At 50.1% G+C, this 27,197-nt stretch overlaps 1 long non-coding RNA gene across 1 annotated transcript in view; it reads right to left on the minus strand.

The window, feature by feature from the left end:
- Positions 1–5,100: 5,100 nt before the first annotated feature.
- Positions 5,101–27,197, minus strand: part of LOC106031380 (uncharacterized) — a 144,913-nt gene continuing 122,816 nt past the window's right edge. The window contains exon 15 of the long non-coding RNA XR_010825436.1: positions 5,101–9,536. This is a non-coding gene — a long non-coding RNA (uncharacterized lncRNA). The remainder of the gene's footprint in view (positions 9,537–27,197) is intronic.

The following is a 27,197-nucleotide window of genomic DNA, read 5'->3' on the forward strand; positions in this document are numbered from 1 at the left end:
TCTTTCATCTGGTTTCAGAGCCTCTTGTTCAATTATTTCTCTATGGGTTCTCCTCCAAATTGCTTCCAAAAATCAAATAAGATGTAGCTTTCTCAATCTGAAAACATTCAAATAAGGTATTTTGCAATTCAAAGAAACTCTTTTAAAGAAGTTTTGCAAATAGCAGGGTGTTCTGTGAGGAAAAAACATTGCTTCCATCAAAATCGCATTTTCTGATAGAAAACCGATTCTGCTGCGTTTCCTCTGCTTTCTGCTACAGGGAGAGCAGGGAGCCTGGGACCCCTCCACCACTCCTACGCATCCCTGCCCAACAACTGTGCACTGACGTAGCCAACTCCATTGTAGAAAAAACCAAAAACTACTGTGTTTACTGATAAATATTTATTCAGTTATTTATGGAAAAAACATGAAAGCCATCTGTATTTCTAGTATCAGTGACGGGGGCAGAGCTCCTCCGAGAGCACAGCCACATGTGAGCCGCAGCCACTGCCAGCTACAAAATGCCTTGCTGCTTTTTTTTTTCGGACTTTAGGTGAGCTCCTTATTTCTGATTTATGCCAGCTAGCGAGTGAGGAGGGTTTGTCTGCATGAGACCGCGCAGCGCTTTTTCATTTGCTAATATTATGGGCAGTTACTGGAAAACAAGAGGTCTAAATAGACCTTTGCTGCAGCTTATTGTATCAAAGCTGCGGTTTCATGTGTACGTAGGAAATCAGCTACAGCAGCAGAGCCCCCAAAAACATTGTAATTATAAAAGGAAGAAATGCTCCTGAACTAACTGCAGAAATGTTCCTAAGAAATGAAGTCCTGACAATTGCAAACCTCAAGTCTGCAAAGTTTCATCCCTTCAGTTTGACATCGCTTTTCCTATAGTAGAAAATATAAATACATGAGCACATAAAGAGGTAGATCAACGGAATCAGAAGAAAATAATTCTTTGCTCCTCAAAAATCACTGCATGGGAGTAAGCAGATATTCTGGTCAAAATTATACACATTTTTACAAGAAAGGGTTTTTGTTTGTTTGTTTGCAAACAGCTGTAAAATTCTGGAAAACCCAAGGAGGTACCCCTGAACTAGAGGGAAAACTACTGCCTCGGGGTTTCTCCCCAAACTTTTGGGGGATATGGAAAAAGAAAAAGCAAAAAAAATTATGAGGTGGCACCTGAAAACCTGCTCAGCTTTCAGCGCAGAGGAATGTAAACACGTTGTTTTGCTTACTTTCATCATTGATTTCAGGAAGCTGGGACGGCTGCTCAGAAAATGGTTCCCCAGCCTCAGCTTCAGCACAGTTCCAATAATAGACAGCGTAGGCAGATACTTAATCATCTTCAAATCGTGCTTCGCTGTGCCAGATGTAAAGCTCTTGGCCCGCGCTAGGACACAGTTAAGCTCCCGTTCAGCCCGCGAGCTGCAGCAGCGCTGGAGCGCGGCTGTCCCACCGCCGGCCCCGACCTCCACGCGCCGGGAGCGCGGGGCTGCCGTCGGCTCACAGCCCGGGAGGTGTTTTCTGAGGGGGTTGTTAAATGACAAACACCACGTGGATTTGGAAATGTTTTTTTTTTTTCCCTGCTTTTTGCCTGATTTTTGAGCCTCAAAGTGCTCTGTTCCTACCTCTCCGTGCCTTTGCCACCTCCATGCAGCACCCAGCTGCTTGGTGACTCGTTTCCACCCGCTCCCACCTTGAGGTACAGACATGGGGACACCACTCCCAGGGCATCCTTTCAGGTTCCCCTATAATATTTACAGTCCCTATCTCCGTCACTGATCCCCTAATTCTTGCTACAGCTGAAGGAAGGGCTTCGTGGGGTCCAAAACTCACTATTCCCGGTGGGAACCGCACGAGGGAGGCAAGAGGGGTTACACGAGCCGTGGGTCTTGTTATTTAGCTGGAGACTGGCCAAGATGCCAGGGCCAACGCTGCTTGGTGGGGACACGTGCCATGGGATCCCACCTGACCATATAGGATCCCACTTGCAGCCGTGGTCATGCATCTTGCCCCAGTGTGGTGGCCCCATGCCCCCAGGCTGATGTGGCACTGGGGTGTCCCACTGGTTACAGGCTTCAAATGGATCTGGTTAGGCTGAGCCCAATGCACTTTATTTGGGTTCTAGGCTAGCACACATCTGCCTAGCTCGAAATAAATTTGGGGTAGCCTCAGCTTCGCTGCAAGCATCCCCTGCAGCAAACCCAAGTGAGCAGCAGGAGCAGTCACGCCGCTCAGGCTTCGCCAACCCATCCGGGACTCAGGAAGACGTTTTCAGCAAACAGGTTTTACCTTGTACTTGTCACCAGCCAGGAATACCCGCGTGGCTGGTTAATGCGCAGCAGCTGAGCCCCAGTAACTCGATCGTGTGTCTGAACCCTGCTCACGGACTGTCCCACGAGACAGAAAATCCCATACTAACGCCGCAGCAGGGCGAGAGCATGAGGCCGCCGTGCTGCACGCAAGCCCAGTGCTCCCACCCAGCCGCAGGGTCTGGGTTTCCACGACGCCACTTTGGGGATGACACGGCTTTTTCTAGTGCAGTTATTCCCAAATTACATCAGAGTGGGCAAGGGGAGGGAGGCCTGACCTCGGTACCGGCCGCATCCACTCCTGCGGGAGCCCAAATCTCTGCAGAGCTCTCAGCATCGCAGCCGAGTAGGTGAACCACGGCTCTTCCCCTCCTAGCTCTGACCGGACTAACGTAGCTCTGCATTTTCAACAGGCAGGATTTGTTCCAGGATCCGACAGCAGTGCCAAGCATTTCAAAAAGGTGAAAAATATGCGCCAAAAAACCCCGCTCATAAATACCTCCGCTCCGCACCGTGCGAGCCAAGCAGACGGAAGCGTGACATCGGTGTAGCGAAATATTCTGGGAAACAATTAATGCAGGAGCGGGATCAAGAAAAATACGTTCGCCTAAGTCATTCAAGCGGCGTCCCAGCTGGCAGCCCGGCTTCCCGGCCGATGGCACTTGTCCACCAGGCTGTCAGAGCCGCTCCCAGCTCACCTGAATGGGTGCCAGCAGCCGGCGGGGGACGCGGGGGGGACGCGCGAGCTCTGCTAGAGCCATTGCGGGGCTGCCGGGCTCTTTTTCAGATGAGTGACGAGTGGTGGAAGGAGAGGCAAAACTAATGGGAGAGCGGGGGGGGGGGGGGGGCGGGGTTCAAGAGTTCAGGATCCTTCATCTATCTTTGGAGAAGGGGCACCGATAACCTCTCCTGTTCAAAACGGTCACCCCACCAACCTGGAGAAACCAAGTGCGGCCCTGAATCGCCAACCCCAGGATTTCGAGGCTATTTTGAGCAGAAGATGGAAGGCGCAAAAGCGCAAAGAAAAGCTTTCAGCATTGCCAGCGTGGACGGGAAGGACACTCCTGCACTCTCTGGCATCATATGGAGAATTGCAAGAAAGCCAAAATCACCTCTGCCACTCTGCCCCCGCCTCCCTCCGGCTTCATTGTTAATATTTGAGATTTCTATGAAATTATTCACTGAGTTGCTTGGGGATTTCGCCTTCCGAGAGAAGCTGTAATAGGATTAGGTGGCCGCATTGCTCATGCGGAATTATTTGCCTGGCTCCTGGAAGGAAAACAGCCATGTTTATCCTGCTTCCTCCGCTTTCGGCGGACTTCGCGAACAGCAACAAAACTCGTGCTGGCTTTTTGCTGGGAACAGAGAAAGCAAGTGTCACTGGCACTATTCGGAGAAGGCTTTCGCCTCCTCTGAAACAAGTCGAAACCAATGCCTTTTGGCCTCTGCCCCCCCGCCAGCTCCTCTGCGCCGCGGCCATCGAAGACAAGCAGAGACCGAGCAGCGGCTCCCTCGGGAGCGCGCAGGCGGCTCAACCCGTGCGCGCTTCCAGGACTGACAAGACGTTACATGCAGCGAGGACAAGGTGTTCTGTGAATCACTTGCAAAGAGGGGGATTTTTAATACAAAAAAAAAAAAAACAACCTTTTTTTTTTACGTCCCTCTGCAACACCTACAAGACAAACAAACAGACCGAAGGATCTGGCTCGCTGCAGCTTCAAGTTCTGCATGGACTTGGCTCGCTGTGTAAGCACACGCCACCGCGCTCGTATAAAACACTGCCTAAGTGGTGAGAACCCCTCGTTTAGTGCCTCGCTGCAATAAATTAGCAGGTGTCTTTATGAAGCACTGTCTCCCCCAAGTTAATGCAGCCAATGGGTCTCGCTTGTGGTCCTTCCCAAGGAGTTGTGGTTAAAGTCAATAAAAGACCAAAATGGAAACACGGGCGTTTTGCTAAGCTAAAGCAAAATACGCCCCAGTCACCAGCACATTTTCCTAGCATATATGAAAGAACAGGGCCTGAAAATGGAAAAGTCCTGAAAGAAACTCTAGTATGGGCCACTCTTATCAGATGTGGTGGAAAACCGCTTGAAGAAGCAGCACCAGCGAAGGTGATATAAAGACCGACTTGTGCACCCTTCCATCCCAAGCGACATTCACGGGCCCAAACCCACTAAGGAAGGAATAAAACCATCCCTGGAAACTCCCCAAGCTTCTTTCTCAGCCGGTCAGCGTCATTAAAGCCGTCCACATCTGCCTCCAGCTCCTTGGGTTGAGGGCAGGGAGGAACGAGTGGGAATTATCTCACTTAGCGCGGAGATAAAGAGGCAGCCGGGCCGCGCGAAGCCACCGCCAGGCGCTTCCCCCGCGGGGCTGCGCAGAGCGGCCCATGCTGCCTTTTAAACCTTTCCAAGTTCCAGCCAGCCCCGCAGATTTACGATGTGTTTCACTTTTTGAACACCCTTGGATCGCACCGGGGCGATGAAAGCCCGCTCGGTCTGCAGATAGCTCTTTTTTTTTTTTTTTTTTTTTGTGTGGACAAAGCGTATAAAAGATGCTGCCCCCCTCCTGTGTCCACATCCACACACACGTTCCCCTTCCCACCCCTTCGCTCAAACGCGTCTCCTCTATGAGCTTTGGCCAACGCCCATCCATGCCAAGAACCTTCCCACACTCCCCTCCAGCCTCCAGCTTTACTTAAAATGAATTCAGAAACACAGTACCAGGGACCGCAGCCTTTTTTTCAGTCTTAATAAGACCACAAGGAATGGGGGGGAGGGGGGGGGGGGATAAAAAGAAAAAAAAGGAAAAATTGTGGCAGTTCTTGTAACTAAATCTGTTGGAGTTGTAAGTGTGGTAAATGCGTGTTCCTGCACTCTTTGGACGCCTCTGCTTTGCCTTTAGCAGCTGCTGTAATAAACTTCCCAGAAAGTATTGGATTCACAGAAGTGTTACTAGAAACCCTAGCAGCAACCTAATGGAAAAGATACATCAACGCAGCAAATCAGGGAGATAAGCCCTGCTACAATAAAGAGAGATTTAAACCCGGTTTCCTTGGCTTGAGAGGAAAAATAAAAATTGCCCTCTGCATTTTGAGGGGGAAGGAAGGGAAAGGGGGGGGCGAGATCTAATTACAAGTGTCTTGAAATTCCTTCTACATAAAGTTTCCTTAAAGATCTGCCAAAAAAGCAAACTCTTGGAAATTGCGTTTTAGGTGCCGTTTTCAGCTGAAGTGCATGCGGCTTTGCCCTACGATGACAAAACATTTAATTACAACGATCCCAATGTCTTCCACATTTGGAAACTGGATTCTTGACACACATAATATACCCCATGCTGACATGACTATTTGGCAAAAGCTGAGCCTGTGATCTCACATTAATTGCTACACAAATATACTTATTGTGGGCATGGGTTTTATACGGCTGAAGCCTCCATTTGCACATGTTCACAATAAAAACACTTCCCCCCCCCCGTAATGATTAACGTTTCTTGGGGAAGTTTTTTCCTTTTTTTTTTTTTTCCCTGAGATGCAGCTTTAATGGCATGAGAACTGTCTGTCGGCTTCCATTACCCCTTTGTTCTCTTCGTCTCTTGCTTTATATGTATTTTTATAAGCCTTTTAAAACCAAGTCTCCCAGTTCTTAATTCTTCCCTCTCTTTACTTTTGTTTTTATTGTAGGGCATCAATAGAAACAGAAAGATTTCGCTGGATTAAAGACACTGCTGTCACTTGAAAGCCATTCCCCTGATAGAGATCTTATAGGATCTTGCTATTTCTTCCATCTAAGGCCTTTTGCACGGAGCCGGGGGGACGGGGACACATTTCCTTTCAGCTCGGCGGCGCTGGAGGTGGGAGATACCCATCAGCAGGCGCGAGCACGGCACCCGGCCGTCGGCGGCGGCGGAGTCGAGCGCGAGGCACGCGAGCGCCGGGGCGTCCGCGGCGATGGCTCCTCTGAGACATCACACGCCTGCGAGGTCACTACTCCTCTGATCCCACGCGCGGGAACATGCAGCAAACAGATGTCGGGGGCCAGCGCCGGGAGAGACGCAAGCGTGGCGCAGGATCCGGCCGCTTGAGCAGATGCTGGGCGATGTGGTGCTGGGGCTGCGGGCTTGTTTCCACGAGCAGAGGGGCCGGGGCTGCTCAGGGACATGCTCATGGTCATGCTGCCTGCAAGTACGTGCACGAGCAGCCCCGTCCCGTGGGTCAGTGAGCACCCCGAAGTGCATGTTCAGAGGTGTCAGTGCGGCTCCACGACCAGCATCTCAGCACGGAACGACCTGGGATCTCCACCTGGGTGCTCTGATCCTGCAGAAGAGCCTACAGAGGGAAGCTGGTTCTACCCTGGGCCAGCACCCTTGCCAAAATGGTACCAAAGCATCAAAATTTAATGTCCCCCCCAGGCACATGGCAGCCAGGTGGTGAGCTACCACCCCTGGCTCTGCCACTGATTCACATGGGGACCTCGAGCCTCCTACCGAGTCCCCAAGAGCCTTCCCAGACACAGAGGCAAGCCAACAGGTGAACAAGCCACAAATCCCCATGAGACGGGGGAAAATCCCGACGTGCAGCAGGCTTGGAGAGCCGAAGCTACTTTAGGCTTGCCCTTTCGATCAGGGCAGGAATGCCGGGACACCACCTTGGGAGCCCTGGCAGGTGAAGAAGAGATGCCCCCCGCTTCCTCCAAACCTTTGCTGCAACGGGAGTAATTTTATTTTATTTTATGCCTTCTCAGTACAAAGAAAAGGTTTCTTTAGATCAGGGAACCCAAAACGCGCAAATCGCTCTCTTCTGGTAAGGCAGCAAAGCATGCCCGGCCTCGCTCATGTTTGCGTGGCTACGCCGTGCACGCCGGCCGCAGCCTCCCTCTCCGCCTGCACTGCAACAGTTCTTCCCATGCTTGTACGCCGTCCATCAGCTCTTTCAAACAATGACCAATTTGTTCCCTGGGGTGGTGTTTCCTTGTGATTCATGCAGCGGGCAGGCGGGCGGGGATGCTCGCAGCAGGATCTGCTCACGTGCTGGCCTCCGTGCCGCAGCAAGAGCCACCACGGTCACCAGGTTTTCCCCTTACAAGCCACACTGAATGCGATACCCAGCCTCGTGTGGGTGCTGGGACCGTCTGCTCCACAAATTAGAGCTGTTTGGTTTTTTTCGGTGGAGAACCCGATGTTGCAAAACACAGATTTTGTTTGGGAGTGGAGGGGAGAGTCCCCACTGCAACGGCCTCTCGGAATGGGAATTGCGTAAAGCCACGATTGGAAAGAAGGAGGGGAGAAAAAAAAAAAAAGGTCGTTTCATTTCAACAAGGCAAAAGTGTCTCCCTTGAACAACAGGATGTCTTCTGTAAACACGAGGCGACCGCAGCTGTCAGAGATAGAAGTGCTGCATTAAAACGTTTCATTTTGTCACGGCTGAAATGGAGTGAGAAAGCTGGAGCGGCCGGTTGGGCCCTTCCTCCACTCCACGCTGCCAAAATCCCACCTAGAAGGGTGAAGCCTTTTTACTTTAATGGAAGTTCATTCTCCAAAGGGCAAGTATTCCTCTAAAAAGGTTGCAGGCACTTCCCCCCCACGCACATACACGGTGCTGCCAAGTCATAATTTTAACAGCAAATCTTTTTATTTGCCCTTTTTTTTTTTTGTCTTAAATCACAAGCACTTGGGATTTATGCTGTGTATGGGAAGCAGCTTTCATGACAGGAGCGAGTTTTCACACGCGATGTTTGTGTGCTTTGAGCTTCTCCCCGCGAAGGAGAAGCCCGGCCACCAGCACGCAGGCAGGGAAAGCAACGTGAAATATTTTTTGGCCCCCCGATTATTTGGGATCTCATCGCCTTTGGCTGGCGTTGGCAGCACGACATGCTTCGAGCGACCGGCGCAGCTCCGACAGCATCTGCAGCCTGGAACCTCACACTTCATCTGCAGCATCCACAGCCCATAAGTGTGGGGCAACGCCGGGATTTAGATCAAGGGATTATCTTTTAGTGATGGCTTTTTTAGTCACGTTTATCTACACGAGGCGGACCGAAAACAGCCCCACGGGCTGGAGGTTCACACGAGGGCACGCACATTCGCAATTTCTTTGACCATGCGGTTTTGGGGTTGCAAAGCCAGACATGAAGCTGGCTGAAAGTCCAGCCCTGCGAAGCATTTGGAGCTGGCAAAGTTGTGCTACTGATTTATGTGGCGCAACAGCCCCAGCCCTGGGATGCGTCCATAACATTCGTTCCATCTGTCGTCAGCGTGGATTCTGCTCTGCGCCGCTCGCCTTGGCAGGGCTCGATCCCAGCTCTGCTCAGCACGGGGGGCGAGGGGGGCGCCTCCCTTTGGTGCTAATGGCTTCACGGGAGGCCTCGAGTTCTTGAGATGCCTCCCAGCATTGTCACCGGCGTGATAATCTCTGGCAGCCTGCATAGGAGCGGCAGAGAAAGAGCCACCGCGTTCATTTTCTGTACGGTTTTCAGAATTGATGCTCACCGACTGCCTCGTTTCATGCCCTCTGTCCCCACACATGCACTAAATAAAGGATAAAGGTCCTGAAAACCACGCAGTCCTCTCGCTCTCCTATCATACGTGCTTCTTCCAGGCAAATCTTCTCTATGATCAATCCACACCGACTCCTTTCCAAGCAGCTAAGAGCCCCGGTAATTTGTGTTATCTTCCAAGGCGATGAGCACTTCAGTCCGAGAAGCAAAGGGCCTGTTTATCTTGGGCAGGACAGAGACGTCCAAATCTGCGCTGGGGATCTCTTGGCACGTCCGGGGCTCGCTGGAGTTGACAGCAGTGGAAGCTCTACACGCGAAAAGCCAGCGCCGAGCCCCTCACTGGGATTCACCCTGAGCCTTACGAGGCCTCTTCTGCAGATGAAGACAGCTGGAGCAGGAGCTCGGCTGCCAGCCAAGCTGCTCCTCCTCCCATCGCTCCCCAACGTTTTGGGAAGGCTGCGGACGGTCCCCCCGTGCCCGAGTGCAGCGCTCGGGGTGGGGCAGCCTTCCCTGGCGAGGTGCTGATGCTGCGATTCACCTCTGAACGTTGCCTTATGGCTCCTCGCCGTTCCAACGCCTCCTACATCTACAAAAAGCTGGAATTTCCTGCCAGCTCAGTGGCGCAATTTCAAATGCTTTTTGGTTTGAGACGGCGCTCTTTAATCTCCAGCCAGCTGGGCCCGTGCGTTAGCGTGAAGGCTGAAAGCTTCAGAGCTTTGGGCAGTTAGTTTTCCAAAGATCTCACCTGTGGGTGGAATGGTTTGCTGCAGCTCTGCATTAAATTAAAAAGAAACCCGCGTGTGTGCACACACTCGCAAAACCATGTGTCTGAGCTGCCCTGTCCCCGCTGCAGTGTGAAGGGAAGCAGCAGGCCAGCTCCGGGGTCTGACTGCTGCCACGGAGGGAGAAATGGTGATGGAGAGCCCTGTGCCAAGAAGGGCGAGGGGCGAGCTGCAGGCACGGTGCCACAAAACCCCCCAGCCTTTTGAGCAAGGAAGGATGGAGCTCAAATCTCACTGACTTAACCTGCTTCAGGCAGGCATCCAGAAGATACCCTAAAAGATAACATCCACCATCTCGGCGTTCCTCCCAGTAGACAAGTGGGCTTTATTCCCCGCCGTCCTAGGAGATCTGTGCAAGAAGCAGCCCATCAGACTCCGCCGTGCTGCTCACAGCCCTTGGCATCGTGGGGAGCTTGCAGAGAGGAGGGCAGGGCCCCGTGCTCCTGTGCAAGCCATTTCGCAGCCCCAGAAACTGGGACCAGATCCTCAGCTGATGCAAGGTAACATCACTTCCACGACGTTAATAAACTGGTGCTGGTTCACATCAACCTTGGATCTGCTTGGGAAGCAACGACAACTAAAACCAGCATATGCACCTGCTGGAGCCACAGTATCAGTATTTGAGAATTGATCTTATGCAGATAAGCCAAAAAGGTGTGGGGCAGAGAAGAGAGGGAGGCATGATGAAGTCCTGTTACTCTGCTCACTCCACCATTTAAGCAAAAAATCTGTTTACACAAAGAGATCTGACAAGAATCACAGCAAATTGGACAAGGAGCTGAATATGTAAAAGGCAAAACCATCACTGAAAATAAATTCAATTACCCGGTTTTGCTTAGAGAAGCAACAAAGTTTTTGACGTGTTTGTTATTCGGTCTGTCATTATAGCTGAAAGATGTCTCAATAATGTTGAAGTTACATTTTTAACATCCACTCTCCTCCGAGCAGTTTGCATATTTTCCACTACGTTAGCTGATCAAGCCATTAGTTACAGTTACTTAAAAATAAATGAGCTCTATATATTCCTTCCTCTACACTCCCCACTGTGTAGCTAAACAGCAGAGGGGGGGAGCAGGGAAGAAAAGTATTTATTTTGCAATGAAACAACCCTACAATAACGGCTAAATGCTTAAGTTTGACCGTGGAAAGCGGGTACATCTGAGGAGAAAAAGCAGAAGCTTCTCTCATCAGGCAGGGAACTGATAAGGTCCTAAACAGCGGCAAAACACAGAAAATGAAAAACATATTGGTAAAAGAAACTGCAGTTGGGAGGTTTACGGCATCTGAATAAATCCAGCAAGAACAGAGGCAGAGAGGAATTTTGTAGAGTGTGTTGATACGCATTTACTTGCCAAAATGAGTTTTAACTAGAGCTATTCTTTTTGCTCTTTACCCTAATCCTCCCTCCTCCCCATAAAAAAATACCATCAAGTCAGTCAATTTTCATGAAAAGATTTCTGCTTTCACCCATTAAAGAAGCAGGTAATATTCATTCTTCTATTCCCTCTTCCCCAAAATTCAGCCATAAAAGAAAACCCACAGCAAACCCGACAGTTTATGTTTTGACTGTTGAAAATCAGAATCTGAAAGCAATTTCACTTCGTTAATTAAGCTTACAAAACCTGCAGAAGATGAAGATATTTCCTTCCACGCAGAGAATGAAGGCAGCACATTTTCCCAACTATCTGTGAACTGCCTGAAAACACTGAAGAGCTTTCGGGGTAGAGAAAAAACTTGAGCATGCCAGGAAAAAAAGCACATTGTACTAATAGGTCATTGGGCAATTCTAACTCAATCCAGATTTGTTTGTGGGATCCAAACTCATCCAATATATTGACCACTGAGTCACAAGAGCAGCCTTCACAGCCAGCACGGAGCAAGTCTCCAACTGCTGCCCTCGGTGCATGGCAATGACCCACTGAGAGGCAGTCAGCAATGTTGTGCTGCTCTCAGCAGTAGCTTTATCAGAGAAATAAAGGAAAAAGAATCCTGCTGCAATATGTAACCGTAATATTGGCCTCCCTCGGTCCTGGCGTTTAACAATCTATAGCTTTTGGTGATAGAGTAAAGCTCCAGGTCCCATAGAGAAGAGTCTCACCTCTCTTCTGGTGATGCTCTCAGCTCTACTACAGTTCACTCGGGTTCCTCTCTTGTCCGATCATTACCTGGGCTCCCCAAAATTCACAATCAGCACTGAACTACAAGCTCCTCTGTCAACCAGTCACTTCCCCACCAGCCTCAACAAACAACCGCTTACGTGAAGCAACGGCACCGAGCGAAAAATCCAACTGCAGCTGCCAAAAGCCCTGCAGCCCCACCGTGGTCCAGACTAGGGCTCAGAGGTCACAGCGTGACGGGGTTCTCTCCGGCTCTGGAGCACGTGCTGCTGCCACATGCTGCCCAGCTGGGGCCTCCCAGCTTCTCTGCCAGTGGAGGTGGTGTGACTTCCACTGTAAGAGACTGGAGGACTGGGTCCTAACAGTGCTACACTGCAGACCTTTTCTAAGATGCCTGAAGGTGCTTACGGACCTTGGAGAAGCCCCCACTTGTAGGGGGAGCTCTTGGCCTTTTTGGAAGTATCCCCCACCCACCCTCAAAGTCCTCTGCTGGAGTGCATTCTGGCTCAGACATTTGGCTTTCAGAGCAAAAAACTTCCAGGTTTCTGCAGGCCCTGCAACCCAGTGAGACAGGGAGGTCTGACAACATCCACACATCACACGCTTGCCTCCATCCCAGCACAGCCAAACTCAGTCACCGAGCTTCCAGGCTGCCACGGCCACCCGTGGAAATCCGAGGCAGCCCGAAATGCCATGCTGGGTCCTGACCAGCTGCCCCGCTTCCAAAGGGACATTTTGGGGGGTCAGCCTGGCTTAGGTAGAGCACACGGATCCCACGCATGCGTCCTTCGCCTTAACCGCGCCCTCGATGCTGGGGTGTGAGAATGCTCAATCCCCTCCAGCTACAGGGGAATTCCCAAGCAGATGGTTAAACTGGATTTCCAGCTTCGCCGCAGCGGCAGAATGGGGGGAACTCAGCAGGGCGGAGGAGCTGGCTCAGGGTGCCCAGTGCTGTCAGCAAGCCAGGGGTCTGCCGGCCACTGGGGTTTCAACGAGCCCATCCTGGGGCATCTGCAGGGCAACTCGAGACCTTCCCGCAAGCCTGGGAGCTAGGCAGAAATGTCACAGAAATAATGAAACGCGTTATGGAAATGCAGGGTGTTTGGGGCTCACTTTTAGGAGCTGGAGATCTGAATTTCCCTCCGATCCCTGGGGAATCAGGCACCTAATTCTCAATCTCTGGCTGCCACTGCTGCGCTTCTGGAGCTTCTCCTTCTACCAGGCAGGCAGCGAGCCGAATGCTGGCAGCTTAAAACAAAGGCCTACAAGCCAATAAAGTTCAACAAAGTCCCTTGTTTCTTACTGTCACTCATGGGCCACTACGGTGTTGACTCTGAAGGGTGGGAGAAAGGAAGAGGGATGGAGAGGAGGTGAACAGGGAGAATCGGGCACTGGGGAGAGACGGCAGCCGCGAGCGCAGCCCGGCCCTGGCTGACGGGTGCGGAAGGTCAGGGATTTGGGAGTGCTTCCTGCATTGATGGTGCCAGCCAGGGAAAAAAGGATCCAGGACCTCCTGTCCGCCTGCCCCAGCCCTGCAGATCTGCTCCTCACTCCAGCAGCTGCTCCTTCCCGAGGTGGGAGGAAGGGGGAGAGAAGAAAACGCACACAGCTAAAGGCACCCAAACCAAAACCGTGCCATCAACGAGGCTCCGCTTCAGCTCAGGCTTTTCTGCCAGAGTGCAGGACCCTGGTTATGAATGCTTATCTCCCTGGGGTGGCTGCATTTTCACAGCTTCACAGGCTTCGTGCTGCAGGACCCTGGGATGGAGAACGAGGAGACCAGTCCTGGTGCTGCCACTAGCCTCGGTATGCCGGCCTGGGCCCAGCTCTTCCTTCCTCTCCCCCTGCACCTCTAAATCCATAACATGAGACTGGATTTATCCCTAAGGGGAGACGGGGAAGCACTCCTGTGCACCTCATCCTTTGTTCCGGCAGCAGCTCCATTCCCATGGCGCCGTTCCTACACCTCGAGGCGACGATCCCAGGTAGCTTCTCAGGAGCACCCATCACTGGAGCCGGCCACACTTTTCCAACTCTCCACTACTTTTTTTTTGTAGGGACATCTGGAAAGACTATGGAAATATGTTCTCTTGAGCCCCCAGGGCTTTCTGCCTCTATTCTCAGCCCTAAATCCCGGCTCGGAAAGCTTTTCTCACAATATTTTCCATGTTCAGTGTGTAGAAGGGTATAAATATGTAGCACAGAGAGCAGCGATGGCTACAAGAATCCTCAAGGCTGTTTGGTTGAAAAGCCGGGAGGCTTCCCACCTCCCCCAGGTCTGATTTGCTCAGGCCAGTTGACTGCAAGCACCTAAACAAACCTCACAGCCCACGCCATGAAGACATTTACATCTGCTAAGAACAGCCCCCCCAGCTCACCGGGGGTGTCTGCATCTCAGGGGGATCAAACATCTGATTTACTCCTGCTCCGAACCCACAAGCGAGGAGAGATCTTCTCGATCCGCCACCACACCTCGAGCCAAGATCCTCAGCTGGAGTCACTGCCCGATATTGGTTCCTATCAGCGGAGCTTTGCAGCTTTAGTCTAAGCTGAGAATCTGGCCACTTCTGACTTAACTAGTTTTCTGAAATGCATCCAACAGGAAATCCTAAATCAAAAACACTCCGCATTTTGAGAAGATTCCTCTCCCTTGGATCCAAACCCAACTAAAAGTTTTGCAACTTTTTCCATTTTAGGAATGAGAGTCTTTCTTCTCATATCTTCCTCTCCTCCCAAACAAATAATCAAGTACACAGGAGCCCAAAATATTTTTCCCCTCTGTTCCCTTTATCCAGCGAGCTGACAGCGAAGTCAACGTGTTCCAAACTGGCCAGCTGTGTGCTGACCAGCTGACATTGGAGGCCACTGCTGGGACAGCCAAACGGGCAAGCCTCCAGCTGCAAACAAATGAGGCAACACCTTCAGAGAAGGGATCGAACTCGTGGAAATGGCCCCGATTCAATTTGGAGCTTCCCTGCTGCTTTTCCAGTGACAGCTGCTGGTGAAGGCCAGATTCTCAGCAGGAATAAACTGGCCACGCTGCTTCAGCTTCGCTGGGACCGTGCCTATTTACACCAACTGAGAACACGGCACAACCCCATTAATGTTTGCTCTGCCGTCTCCCTCTTATCATCCTTCAAGTAGAAATAGATGTGTTATATGAGAGACGAGAGAGGGAACAACCACCAAAAGCTGTCTTGTCCAGAAATGGTTTCCTGGAACGTAAGCCCCCTTTTTTTTTTTTTTCCTGAAAGGAGATAAAGTTGTTCATTGTTTGTCTTGGCTGCCTATAAACTCATGCTGCTGAGAGCAGCCTTTGATCACAGGGCTATTGGGAGGCTGACCCTTGACAGCCCATCCACTCCCTGCTCTTTCAGCCTCACCAGCCCAGGCCTGATTTCCTTTTTCATAAAACGCCACGAAAAAAATTATCCACACATTATCCAACAGCCCTCGCAGCGGTTTAAGGATCCCAATATAACGAGCTCACAGGCAACTTTGCAGTCAGGCTTCAGCTTCCCCAAGGTCTTCTGCGATGGGGACGGGGAGGAAGGCAGTCTGGGATCTCGGGTGTCCTGCCATGAGCAGCCGCAACCCCATCCAAGCCTGTGGTGCATCAAACGTGCACCGGAGCGTGTCTAGCAAACATGCTCTTTATAAGACAAATCACAGCCCTGCCAAACACGGCTACAAGCCTGAGTTTATTTTGCGTCCTCCTTTCCCACCGAAAAGCTTTTGGACATTTGTGTAGGATTCGTGCGCTCCTGTGATCTGGTCAGAGCTCCCAGCCCTAGCTGGCTCGCCGCACAACCAGAACAGTTTTACAGCAGGCTCTGCCCGACCACAGAGGCTAGAGGCACAAAGCACATTCTCCTCTGACACCTAGCAGGGATTTTTTCTATGTAAGGCAATCCATGTGACGTGACTCACTGGTCCCACGCTTCATGGAAGTAGCGGGCTTAGTTCATTTGTGCATTCCCAGGCAAGGACAACCATATTCCCAAAGCACTGGATTTACAAAGCTTGTGTAAACGATCTGAAGTGTGAGCACGGTCAGGTTGATGCTTCCCAGCTATCCTGCACAGAGGTGCGAAGGCTCAGGTCCTGCCTTCCTCCCCAGCACATCTGCTTAAGACATGCAAGAGCAGAGCAGTGTACCCATGGGACATGGGGTAGTAAGCAGGGATTTTTAAGAAATTAGCAGCACGCATCTCTAACAACTTTTTTTCTACCAGCGTGGACAAGAGGGTTTTGAAACCTGGGGTGATAGAACTGGCACTACCTGGATGTATTAGACATCCCCTTCTTAAAAATCCAGAGGACTCAGAGAATATCCCTATTGCCTCAGGGTCCCTCCTACTTCTGATCTGGGAGAAGAGCTTCCATGTTTTTTTTTCTCTCGAATTCCTATATCACATTTGAGCTATTAGCATCTCCAGCCCCAAATCAGTGCCACCCACATGTGCAGCAGCATTACCATGTTGGCTTAAAAATAAAATAAAATAAAAAATTCCTCTAGTATAGAAATATGTGACTGCCAAGCTACTGTTTAGACCAGACTCAGAAACAAGTCATATTCGTCTTGCACTCAAGTTGTCTGATATGTTAGCTATGAAAATTATCAAACAAAGCCAATGTTCAGACTAACATATTGCTTTTGCATCTGGCCACATACTTTAAAGTTAAGCTCCAGTTGGTTGTGGTCTGACCAGATGTGACTGTCAAAAAAAGGCTAATTATTCCCAATTCACAAATAACAGTACCAGGGCAGAGGAGGGAACTACGCGACTGGTCTGTAGCTTCTCAGAAAACTTGTAGCAAGGCCAGGGAGAGAATCTAGTTCAGCTGTAGCCACAATGTTTTCCCTTCTGCTCCAAATCACCTATAAAACCTGGAAAGACAGGGGTAGGTCCCCATTTTGGTTAAGATAAAACCATCACTGAGGAGTAGGGGGGAACACGGTTAAACTCACGTGAGCAACTCTGCTGCTGTTTGAGCAACCTGCCCACAGGAAAACATCGGATGGGCTCACGTGTTCACAAACCCAGCTCCAGTGATCACAGTCATGTATTTTTCCCACATACACCAAAAATTCTTCCCAGCCCACCTAAGACAACTGTAAAAGCCACAAAACCTCCAAAAAACTGTAGCAGAACTCTAAACATATCAGTGTCCTAAAGTAGATGCACATTACATAAAAATGTCCAGAGCGATGAAATACAAATGTAAAACCCTTTCCAGCTCTCCCTTTGCCCCCAAACCCAACATTTTTTCCTCTATTCCAGGTTACCTACCCAAACCCCACAGCCTGAGAAGACTGAGAACTATCCATGGGTTAAGCATACTGTGTGAATCATTTGGATGTCACAGCCTCATTGCCACCTCCTGGACATCAAAATTAAGGTTTGCAATCCTGAATTTTGTCACTCTTTAGCATTGGGTGCACAGTTAAGAGCGAGACACACCCAAAATCCAGCAAAATAAACACACATGAAGGGTCTGGCTGTGGGGACACTGTGTCTGGGATTTTCATAAACACACGTTTTTCTTGTTAGGCACTTACCAATGTATGAAAGGACACATTAAAAAAGTGTAAATAACGCTCCTCGAAACTTTTCCAGGCTCACTTGGGCCACTCTACTCACTTGCAATGTCATGAAAGTCCCCTCAGATGACCACGAGGCCAGGAACATAAGGAACTGAGCTCTGATCCTTGAATTCTCCTGCTCTATGCTTATCACCAGAGGGATGCAGGAGCTGGGCATCCCCCACCAGCTCTGGAGGGTGCTTGGGCTGCTGGACAAGCTGCAGGGATGGCTTCAGACCTGCAGGATGGAGAGCTGGACCTGCAAGGGCTGGAGGGATGAGGTCTGCTGCAGGAGACCTCACAGCTCCAAAGGGCTAGACGTCAGCTCCCAAAGTGACAAGCATCAGAACGAGGCACAAAAGCTCGCACACCAAGCTAAAAACTGCCTAAAATAGCCAAAAGGAAACTCAGAAATATTCACGTCAACCACACTGTCCTCTAGAACTTCACACGCTACATGACTGTGCATATAAATTGCTCACACCCTAAGAGACTGGGGCTTTGAGCTCCCTTCAGCAGCTTTGGAAACTATTATTCCCTTCTGTCCATAGCAGGAGTTACTCACAGCTGCAACGTTAGTCAGATATTTGGCACCAGCTGGCTTCTCCTTATGAAAAAGAAAGCGGCTATGTTCAAAGCTACTAGAATATTTAACTTTGCCCCTCTATTATTTAAAGATCACAGCCATGGACATCAGATTGGATGGCCCTGTAGGGGGCTGTGGGACATCCAAGGGACAGGTGGCATTGCTGTGTGGAGTTCAGCAGTTCCTCTACCATCAGTTGGCGGTAGGAAGCCCAAGAGCCAGAAGGATGTCTAATTGCGGGCAGAAATTGCACAAGTCAAATAAATGTCCTTCAAAGATCTGGACCTGGAGCCCATCTTTAGCATCCAACAGTCAGGTTTAAGCATCTTTCTGCCAGAAGAATTTAACATTATGTTTACACGACTGACTTCATTGGAGTCTCCTTCTCTGGAGATATTCAAGACCCGTCTGCACACCTACCTGTGCAACCTGCTCTAGCAAACCTGCTTTGGCAGGGGAGTTGGATCCGATGATCTCTTCAGGTCTCTTCCAACCCCTACAATTCTGTGATTCATTCCTTCTCTCCAACTCTAAGGCACGGATTCATTGCAGTTTTCATTATAAGGCCTCCGGGGCTCCTGCTGGGACAGCCAGGATTAGAGGAGGCCATTCAAGGTGTATTTTCAGTATGCTCAAAATTTCAAGGGAGTTGCTTTGCGAAAGCCAGCCAACAATGTAGGGCTGACTGAAGGCACAGCATATACAAGCAACTGTAGCACCAACACCTATGGGCTTGTGGGCAAGGGCTCCCATGGCCAACTAGTCCAGAAATGCTGATGAAGCAGCTGCATCCCCAGCAGCTGACCACCACCAGACCTCCCTGCACGAAGCCAGGACACACGGACGATCCGGGTCCTGCTGCTGGCTCTGCCACAGAGCTGCCAAAAGGAAATCACTGTGCTCTTTGCTATGGTTTCCTCGTCTGGAAAAGAGGCACTGATCTCAAAATCCAAAAAGGAAACCATGCCGCAAGCAGATGGAGAAGGAGATAGCACCAAAGCAGTGTTTTGAGATGCTACATAGTTGTGACACAGAGCAGCAGGATGTCAATGTGATTTTAAAGTGATGGAAAATACATTGACAGAAGCCTTTTAAAGTGTAACCAAGAAGAAAAAGGATAGAAAGTCCAACCAGTTTCACATGAGGGGAAAGCTGGGAATGCTCCCTCCTCCGTGCCCTCCCCTCTAAGCAAAACAAAACTAGAAGCCAACTACGAGAGGGACCTGTTGCTTCAAATCTGAATGGAAAAATCCACACAACTCTCCCATGGCATTCCCGGAGCAGAGGTTAAGAACGAGGGGCAAAGCAGAAAGGGGAGATGGAAGATAAGCTGCTTAGATTCAGATCTCCCCATTTCCTCTGCTTCCTAAGAACTGGGTCATATTATAAACTTATGCAAATGTGTTTACTTTACATTTTATTTTGGTCTTAGCCATGCAGTTGTCAGCCTGTATCAACATGTCAGTCTGTTTGTGCAAACAATCATTCCTTCATGGAACCATTTCAGTAAAAACAGACAAAATGTTATGACATGCAAAAAAACTTCCTAAACATGACAATAAAGGCAAAGCCACTAGAAGAGGATATGTTTTCCCAGCAATTACACAGCTTAAAACAAAAGAAATCACTCAGTACATTTACAGGGTGGGTGCAAGCAAAAAGAAGTGGAGCCCATCAGCACTGCCCACGTGCAACATGAGCCACCCTACAAGAGCTTCTCCATCTCTTCCCCATTTAACATCCATGGATGTCAAAGAGCAGTGGAAATGGCCCTGCTGCAGTGATCAGCAGAGGCCACCACATTTGGAGAAGTACTAGTGCCTTCCAGCCTCTTGCAGAGGATGCGAGGAATGGGCAGGAGAGGACATGGGAGGGCTGAAGGTGCGCTGACAGCGGGACGGCAGCTGCAGGGAGCAGGGGACAGGCTGGCCGAGATGTCAACGCTTTGTTTGCTCTGGGGACGGCTCTCAGCTGCTCTGCTTCCCCACTGATGTGGCAACATCTGGCCTTTTGCTATTGTGTTTGCCTTTTGCGGTGTACCACGCAACACTCCTGTGAGCTGAGCTCTCGGAGTATTAAAAAAAATTAATTCAGGACTACATTCTCATGCAGTTTGCCCAAATGAGACCAAGTCCGAGTTCTTGTAGGGATGTGAATCTGTTTCTTCTGATTTTTTCCTGGTTGGAAGCACCGGTTGGGTTTGTCAGGGGCAACCGCTGATATTTTCTTCCAGGGCAAGAGAAGCAGCAGACTCAGTCCCTGGATGAGTACTGACACTGAATAGCTCCCAAGCATCAGGGATTACATTGCGCAACCAGGAATAACAGCACAGCACAGGGCTGTGGTCACCGGCTCCGCTTGGCAAGCCAAAGCCCCTCGTTTCAGAGCCGTGCTGCCGCCACCACAGCGGAGACCTCACACCTTCCCTGCAAGGCGAAGCGCACCACGCTGTTGTAAGGCAAAATGAAAAGCACTGATTTAGGAGAAGCAGCCACTTCGCTGCAAATTCCACAGCGCTTGGTGCAAACCCCAACACGCCCAGAGCTGCCAGCCACCGCGACCGCTACCAGAGCCACCAGGCACCCACCCAGGCACTTGGCACGAGCCCCGCTCTCGATGCAAGGTTCACCTATGACTAAGGCAAGGCAACGCACATACACAGACACCTTCAGCTAGGAAACGCTGACTGAGGCCTCTCCATTACACCCTAGGAGCTCTCAAAATCTTCCAGCAAACAATTAAAAATGTTCTGAGTGGGAAAGCACCCCTGTCTGAGGCAGAAAGCGCGCTGACGGCACCTCTGAGCTTACCTCTGCACTGCGGAGCTGCCCCGGGCCGCTGGCACAGGCAAGGTGGCTGGAGGCCCATCCCCGCTCCCCCTCACACCGGGAGCCTCCTGCTCTGTTCCTTGGGAGCCTACAGAGGGCATTGTGGGAAGGCAGTGGAGGATTCCCAAATTATTTGCGTCTGGGCTGGCGGCTGGGTTGGGTGGACAACGTGGGCGAGCTCCCTTGGCGCTGCCGTAGCCTTCGGGGGCAATTCCCCCGGGTGAGGAGTCGGTGCGGGCAGGTGAGAGCTCTCTGTGGGGAGGTGGCCGCGCAGAGGTGAGTGCCTGCAGCAAGCCTGTGGTGAAACAGACCCAAAAACACGAAGAGAAAGAGGTTTTATCCCTCCCCTGCCAGGCAGTCTGTGTCTTTGTTGCAAAGGATTTCAGCTAATGTAATGAGAGCGGTAAGGGCACGGAGTCTAGCTTATACAAAGGCTGCAATCTTGTTATTGTCAGCAGGCTGAAGCTGCCTGGGGTCAAGAATCACTAATTAATTACTACATGAAATGTAGCTTTCGGGGCTCAGGCCTTGCTGCTCTGCACACACAGCACATGAGAGTGGGGATGGCTGGCTCAGGTGCACGGCAGCACCCGCCGAGCCTGGCTCCTCCTGGTGTCCCCTCCTATCCCACCTGTGTCCTTGTCCTCCCGGCCACGGCACTGGTCCTTGTAGAAGTCACAGCATATGGTTTCTATCCCCTGCTATGGATATTCACGTCGTTCCCACTCAGACACAACACAGGTTGGGGTCTGCCCAAGGCTGACACATCCACAAGGGCAGCTGTGCAGAAGTAAGTTAAACTGTAAGCTGTTCGTTCACTTCTCCACATCCTTATTTGAAACTTCTGCAAGCTTTTGTGAGCACACAAGCTGGAAACTGGTGGTTGACTGCACTGCACCAGGAGGAGAAGCATAGGGAGAGCTCCACAAGCCACAACAAAATGTCCAGGCTTGTGTGACAAGAGCCCAGCAGCAGAATGACAGCACCATGCTTTCAGTGACCAAAACCAAAATGTGGCTTCGTGCACTTGGCTCCAAGAGCCAGCTGAAATTTCAAGCAGTCCAAATCCTCAGAATTTCTCTCTGCAGAGTCCACACGGCCGCTTTTAAGACCCGGCCTGTCTTCAAAACAGGACCCACTATCGGTGGTTGTGTTCCCAGCCTATTAGAGGGAGAAGGTCTTGGCTTTAGCCCGGGCCCTTGTGATGAGAGAATTTCTTATCACAAGAATCTAAATTAGAAAATTAGGAGAAGACTTAAAAGTTACTGATGAAAGGAATCCAGTGACCTAATGTCATTTGACTTTTCAGGCGATGCATTTCCACAGTAAGAAGATCTTTTGCATGTTTTGGGAGTGAAATTGTTCTTTTTTTTCCCAAATAAAGTTCTCAGAAGAATAGTAACACTTCTCTTCTCGTAATACTCTTATCTCTTCAAGTGTAATTTAAAATTTCCAGTGAAATTAGGTGGAGTTTCTCATCAGGCTGGAGTTTCCAACCACTAAAGTCAATGGAAGCGCCTTCATGGGGCAGCTGGAACTAGGAATTGTTGCAACACCGCCTCTTCTTTATTTCCCACCAAGGGCTGGAAAAATAACTGCGATCCTCTTCATTCATCTTCCCATCTCATTCTGCTCCCAGGGGCTCTGCTGTACCCCGAAGATGTGACAGAGACGAGATGTGAATATCAAGCCAACCTTGCTTCCATTTGCGTTAAAAGAGTCTCCCGTCCCCTTTCTGTGCACTGCCATCCGACTTTGCAGCCATTAAAAGGTTTGCCTGCTTCCTGAGAAACTAAACATGGTTTGTAGCTCGATCAAGTAGGGGTCTTGGCAGACTTGTGAGGGGACAGGCAAACTGTGGGTCGTGCAGGACTGGGCTGGGACCGGACCCCTACAAGCCCACAGGTCACGATGAAGCATGTACTACTGTCTCTTTGCTGCAGTTATGATCCATCTAATCCATAGCTGGTATTGATTTGCCTTCAGATCTTTTAGAAAATACATCCTTAGACTCTGCTGCCAGCTCCCACACAGAAAGTTTCATGGTGCATTCCCTAAAGGTTTAGATGCCATACATGCATGCATAAATAAGGGCCCTTTTTCTCTCTATGGGTCCGTTTACCAACTGTCCCCATCTAAATGGCCACTACAGCAGTCAGAGAGGAGGCTGTGATTAGCCATTAGCAGTCACAATGTCAGACTTGTCTTCTTGACCAAATAGAGTCATCAGGATTTTCTGAGCTGCCTCAGGCTGTGTAATTCCCACCCCTTTGGAAGAGTGAGCATCTTGTGTCTCTGAATTACAACTGTTGCTTCATCCAAATTAAGGCAAGAGCAATTAAAGCTAACAGATATACCGTAAGGGCGCTGCATTCAGGTTGGCTATCTTAAAAAAACAACAACAGGAACATCTCCTCAGAACGATCTTATGAAATATTTTAAAAGCAGAGAGCAAAATGCAACTCCTAAAATATTCAGCCTTAGGCATGTTGGAAGAAGGATGCAGCAGTTTCCTGGTGGTTTGTGATATTAACTAGGCTAGCTTGTGCACTGCTCCTGCTCCACTGCCTTCTCTAAGCCTGTAGATTATTTAATATCGAAAGGGAAGGCTTCAACCTAGCTGAGAAACTGCAGGAATTCAGAGTGACCTGCAGAGAATTACAAGAATGCTGCTTGCTGATCAGATTAAAGGGAGAAGTGGCGGGGCTCCCAAGGGTCTTCTTATTCAACCTTTGCTGCCTACAATAGCGTGCTTTGTCTCTGATTTCTGCTCTTTAAAATGATTCGGGTTACTGCACTGGAAACGTCTCTGCCTCGGGAGGCTCCTCTCCATCCCCGATTCACTGATTCACTGGGACAGCAGGAACACCTGGCCACAGTGAAACCGGGCTGGATACTCAAGTGCCAGCCCCAGCTCATGTTTTTGCTTCCTGTTGCTCCCGATATGATCAAAACTCTGGCAGGCCCTTTTCTTAAAGAACATTTATAAACACTCACTCACCCTCCTCAGGACCAAAGCTGCAAAACATGCTACAGAGAAGGAAGATACCTCAAATGGCAAAAGCCTGCAGTATTTTTGTACTTGTAACCTGGGATGGCTTCAAGGATGCATTTTAGCAAGAGTACAGATGCATGGCACTTCTCATTTGGCTATTCTCCCTCTTTTTTGGGGGGTTAAAGCCTCATTTTGTGCCTCTCCACTGCTACCTGCCTCTCCAAAGGAGAATGCTGTCTGTCTTGAGAGCTACCTCCCAAAAGACTTCACAAAAAGATGCACCGCTATTAGAAAGTCAAAAACAAATTGGCTCAGCGGGTGTGAGGACAGAGGAAAAGTGTTCCACCAGGCAGTTAAATAGGAGACAGGCTGCTAACACAGTTACTGCTCATAAGCTAGAAGCTCTGAGAAGAGCCCGGAACGGCAGAGGTTGGTTTGACAGAATTACACGTCTCACAGTTTGAACAATTCCCTCTGGCTTTCTCAGAACTCCACATTTTTTTCATCCTTTTTAACACTAAGGGCCATTTAACACACTTGACGGGATCAAATACAGATGTCCAACTGTTCAACCTCAATAGCAACCACCAGCAAAGCAGTTCTACTTTGCGTCCACAGGTCAATGCCTCTTGCTTGTCTCTCCAATGGAATAATTAATTAAAAAGGCAACTACGTAGTTTTGCTCATTTTCCTATTCAAAAGCTGATCCCAGGATCCAAATATATCCCAATTTAAGGGAAACTCCTCAGATCCTCCTGGATGCCACGACTGTCCGTGACTCACTCGTACTCCTGAGCATCTATCAAAGGCCGGCTACGTTCGGCCAAATCCATCTCTTGGCTCCAGTGGTGTTACTTGAGCAGGGTAAATCTGACTCACTGAGCTTGTTGCTGAAGGCCACGCAAATTCGGTGCCCTTCCTGCTCGTCCAAAGCTCCTGCACTGTGCCCAAAGCATTTAGGTAGCAACTTTTGGTGGAGAGGCCTTTCATCTCTGAAATTTCTGCTCCGTTCCCGTGGCGACGAGCACAACCCGGGTGATCATGAATGAAGCCTATTGTGTTCCTCCCATCGCCTTCTTCCCCAAATTACTCGTACCTGCTACTGCTAGCAAAGTGAGGCCATCTGCACAGCTTTCACCTACCTTGAAAGGAAGATTAACTGTAGAAATCTACCTTCCCCCTCCGCTCCTGGAAAATGAGGTAACTTAATGACTCAGAGCAATCCCCTGAAGGAGACCAGGTAATTCTAGGGTTCATCACCAGGACACCCAGGATTGCCAGCCTCCCCTCCCGCTGCAAATTAATGCTCGCAAACAAATAGAGGGAATATTTCCCTAATTTCTGTTTTGATCCTCGCATTTGCACCCGTCCTGAGGCCTTGTTTCAACCATTAGTCTAACGAGCAAAAATCAGCCTTGCTCCGTCCCTTCCCTGCTCCCGAGGAGAGGTGCCAAGGGGGATAAATTGGCACTGCAGCAGGGTGGAAATGGGTTTAAAATGCACAGAGACAAGAACCTGGCTGGAGAGAAGTGCCGGCTGAAGGGCCACAAGCTTGAGGGGGGCTTGGGTACGGCGCAGGCTGGCCGGCCCTACAGTTCCTGGGGAAGAGCATGGCCCTTGGCGAGAAGCACAACAGGGCTTCATCATTACCCACCATGAAACTCTAGAGGGCTACGGGCAAAATCAAAGGAGAGCAGGAGGTGAAAAGGAGGCAAAAGGGTGCCTTCGGGGCGCCTTTCATGCACCTCCCTGCCCGACCCACCAGTCAAGGCTCCTAGGCAGGAACAGAGACGCCATTCAGGACAAATCTGGATGTTATCCCAGGGCACCAGGGACACCACTAAAGGGAAAGTTTTGACAGGTGAAATGACCTTAATATAATTAGCCCTGCCAGCCCCTCCTTCCTCTGCCTCCTTCACCTTGCCATGAAAACGGTAGTCTTTTAATGAGATCCTTTTTCCCCCTGTAACGCAATACCGCGGTTTCTCCAATCTTCTGCTCGCACGTCCCAAATGGGACACGCATGATCTCCTCCGCCTTTGCTCCCCCTGCTCACGCGCGGCGAGATGGACATCTAGAGATATTGCCATTGATCCTTCTGCTGCTGACGGGGTCGGGTTTTTTTTTGTTAGAGAAAAGGCTGAAAGGAACCCCGGTAATAGAATGATTTGGCCTGCAAGTCAAATCCCTCTTGATGAACAATCAGACACAAATGTCAATAACAATTAGATTGGCTGAGGGCTCCAGTCACTTAGGACTTCAGTTTTCTGTCTACAGTGCTCGAAATGAAACCCTCAGTACTGTGATCTCCAAATCAGGTTTGGCATCAGGAATGAAAAGACATCAACAATAATATTATTAAAAGGCTGATGGCAGAATAAGAGCAAAAGACAGACAATGGGGTGTGTGTGCGCACACATGCGCACATACGACGAGGAGGAAGGAAATAAAAAAGTGAGAGCTGATGTAAAAATCCATCAAGATATGAAATTGGGCCTGCCTAAAGAACGATCTAAAGGGCTTCAGATTCACCTCCCCGACAAGTTTTGTTCCTCTGGGTATTCAAATTTCCACCTCCCGCTGTCCAAAATATCAAGCACGGGAAGCAAACGAAGGGAAGAAAGCCCTTAAGTGCAGGCTGTATTTTTTCCTGTTCCTAAATTGTAAATATACAGTGGAGGCAAGAAGTGCCCAATCTAATTAGGAGCAGTTGAGAAGTATGGAGACAGGGTCCTCCCAACGGGAATGCTGCAGGTTAAAGAGGTTAAAAAGAGGAATGTTCTGCCTAATGAGGGAAGTTTAACGTTATGAGCACACTTCCCAGTGGTGAGGCAGGCTGGAAAGAAGGTGATTAAAGGCATGGAAGACACGGCTCCATGGCAAGAGCAGGTGTGTGCTTAGCTCCGGTGACAACTGAAATGAGGAACAACACACGTTATGTTTGCAGCTTGGGGCAGCAGCTCCAAACACCTCTCATGGGGATCCAGGAGCTGCGCTGAAGCTACTGTCCTAAATTAAAAGCCAGCTTCTCCGCAAGGCTGGGGCTGCGCGAGGTGGCTGTGCCAAATGGGGCACCACCATCCCTGCGCTGCCTCTCCGGGGGGTCACCGCCCAGCTCACTTTGTCACATCAGCACAAGCTGGGATGCAGGTGGATTTATGCCAAGACAACAAGCTGGGAACTAAAGCAGCTCGCACCGAGGCATGCGGCGCTAACTCCACTAGCAGGGGCTTTGCTCTGAAGCAAGCAATATTTCACTTCTTGGTTCACTATGCACAAGCCGGAGCACACCATAGCTGAGCCTGGACCAATGGCCACCACACTACAAGGCAGGACTGACCCACAACCTCACTACATGCCCCAGCCACAAGGATGCTCCATCTTGGGCCCCAAACACCTTTTTTTCTACCCATGTGCGCAGGCAGGGAGGGAACCAGCAGGTCCCTCTGCATGGCCAGGCTGGGGACATGCTCCACGGACTCCAGCTGAGGGCAGGAGTCACAAGATATTG

Source organism: Anser cygnoides, chromosome 17 (assembly GCF_040182565.1).
Source record: "Anser cygnoides isolate HZ-2024a breed goose chromosome 17, Taihu_goose_T2T_genome, whole genome shotgun sequence".
Lineage (NCBI taxonomy): Eukaryota > Metazoa > Chordata > Aves > Anseriformes > Anatidae > Anser > Anser cygnoides.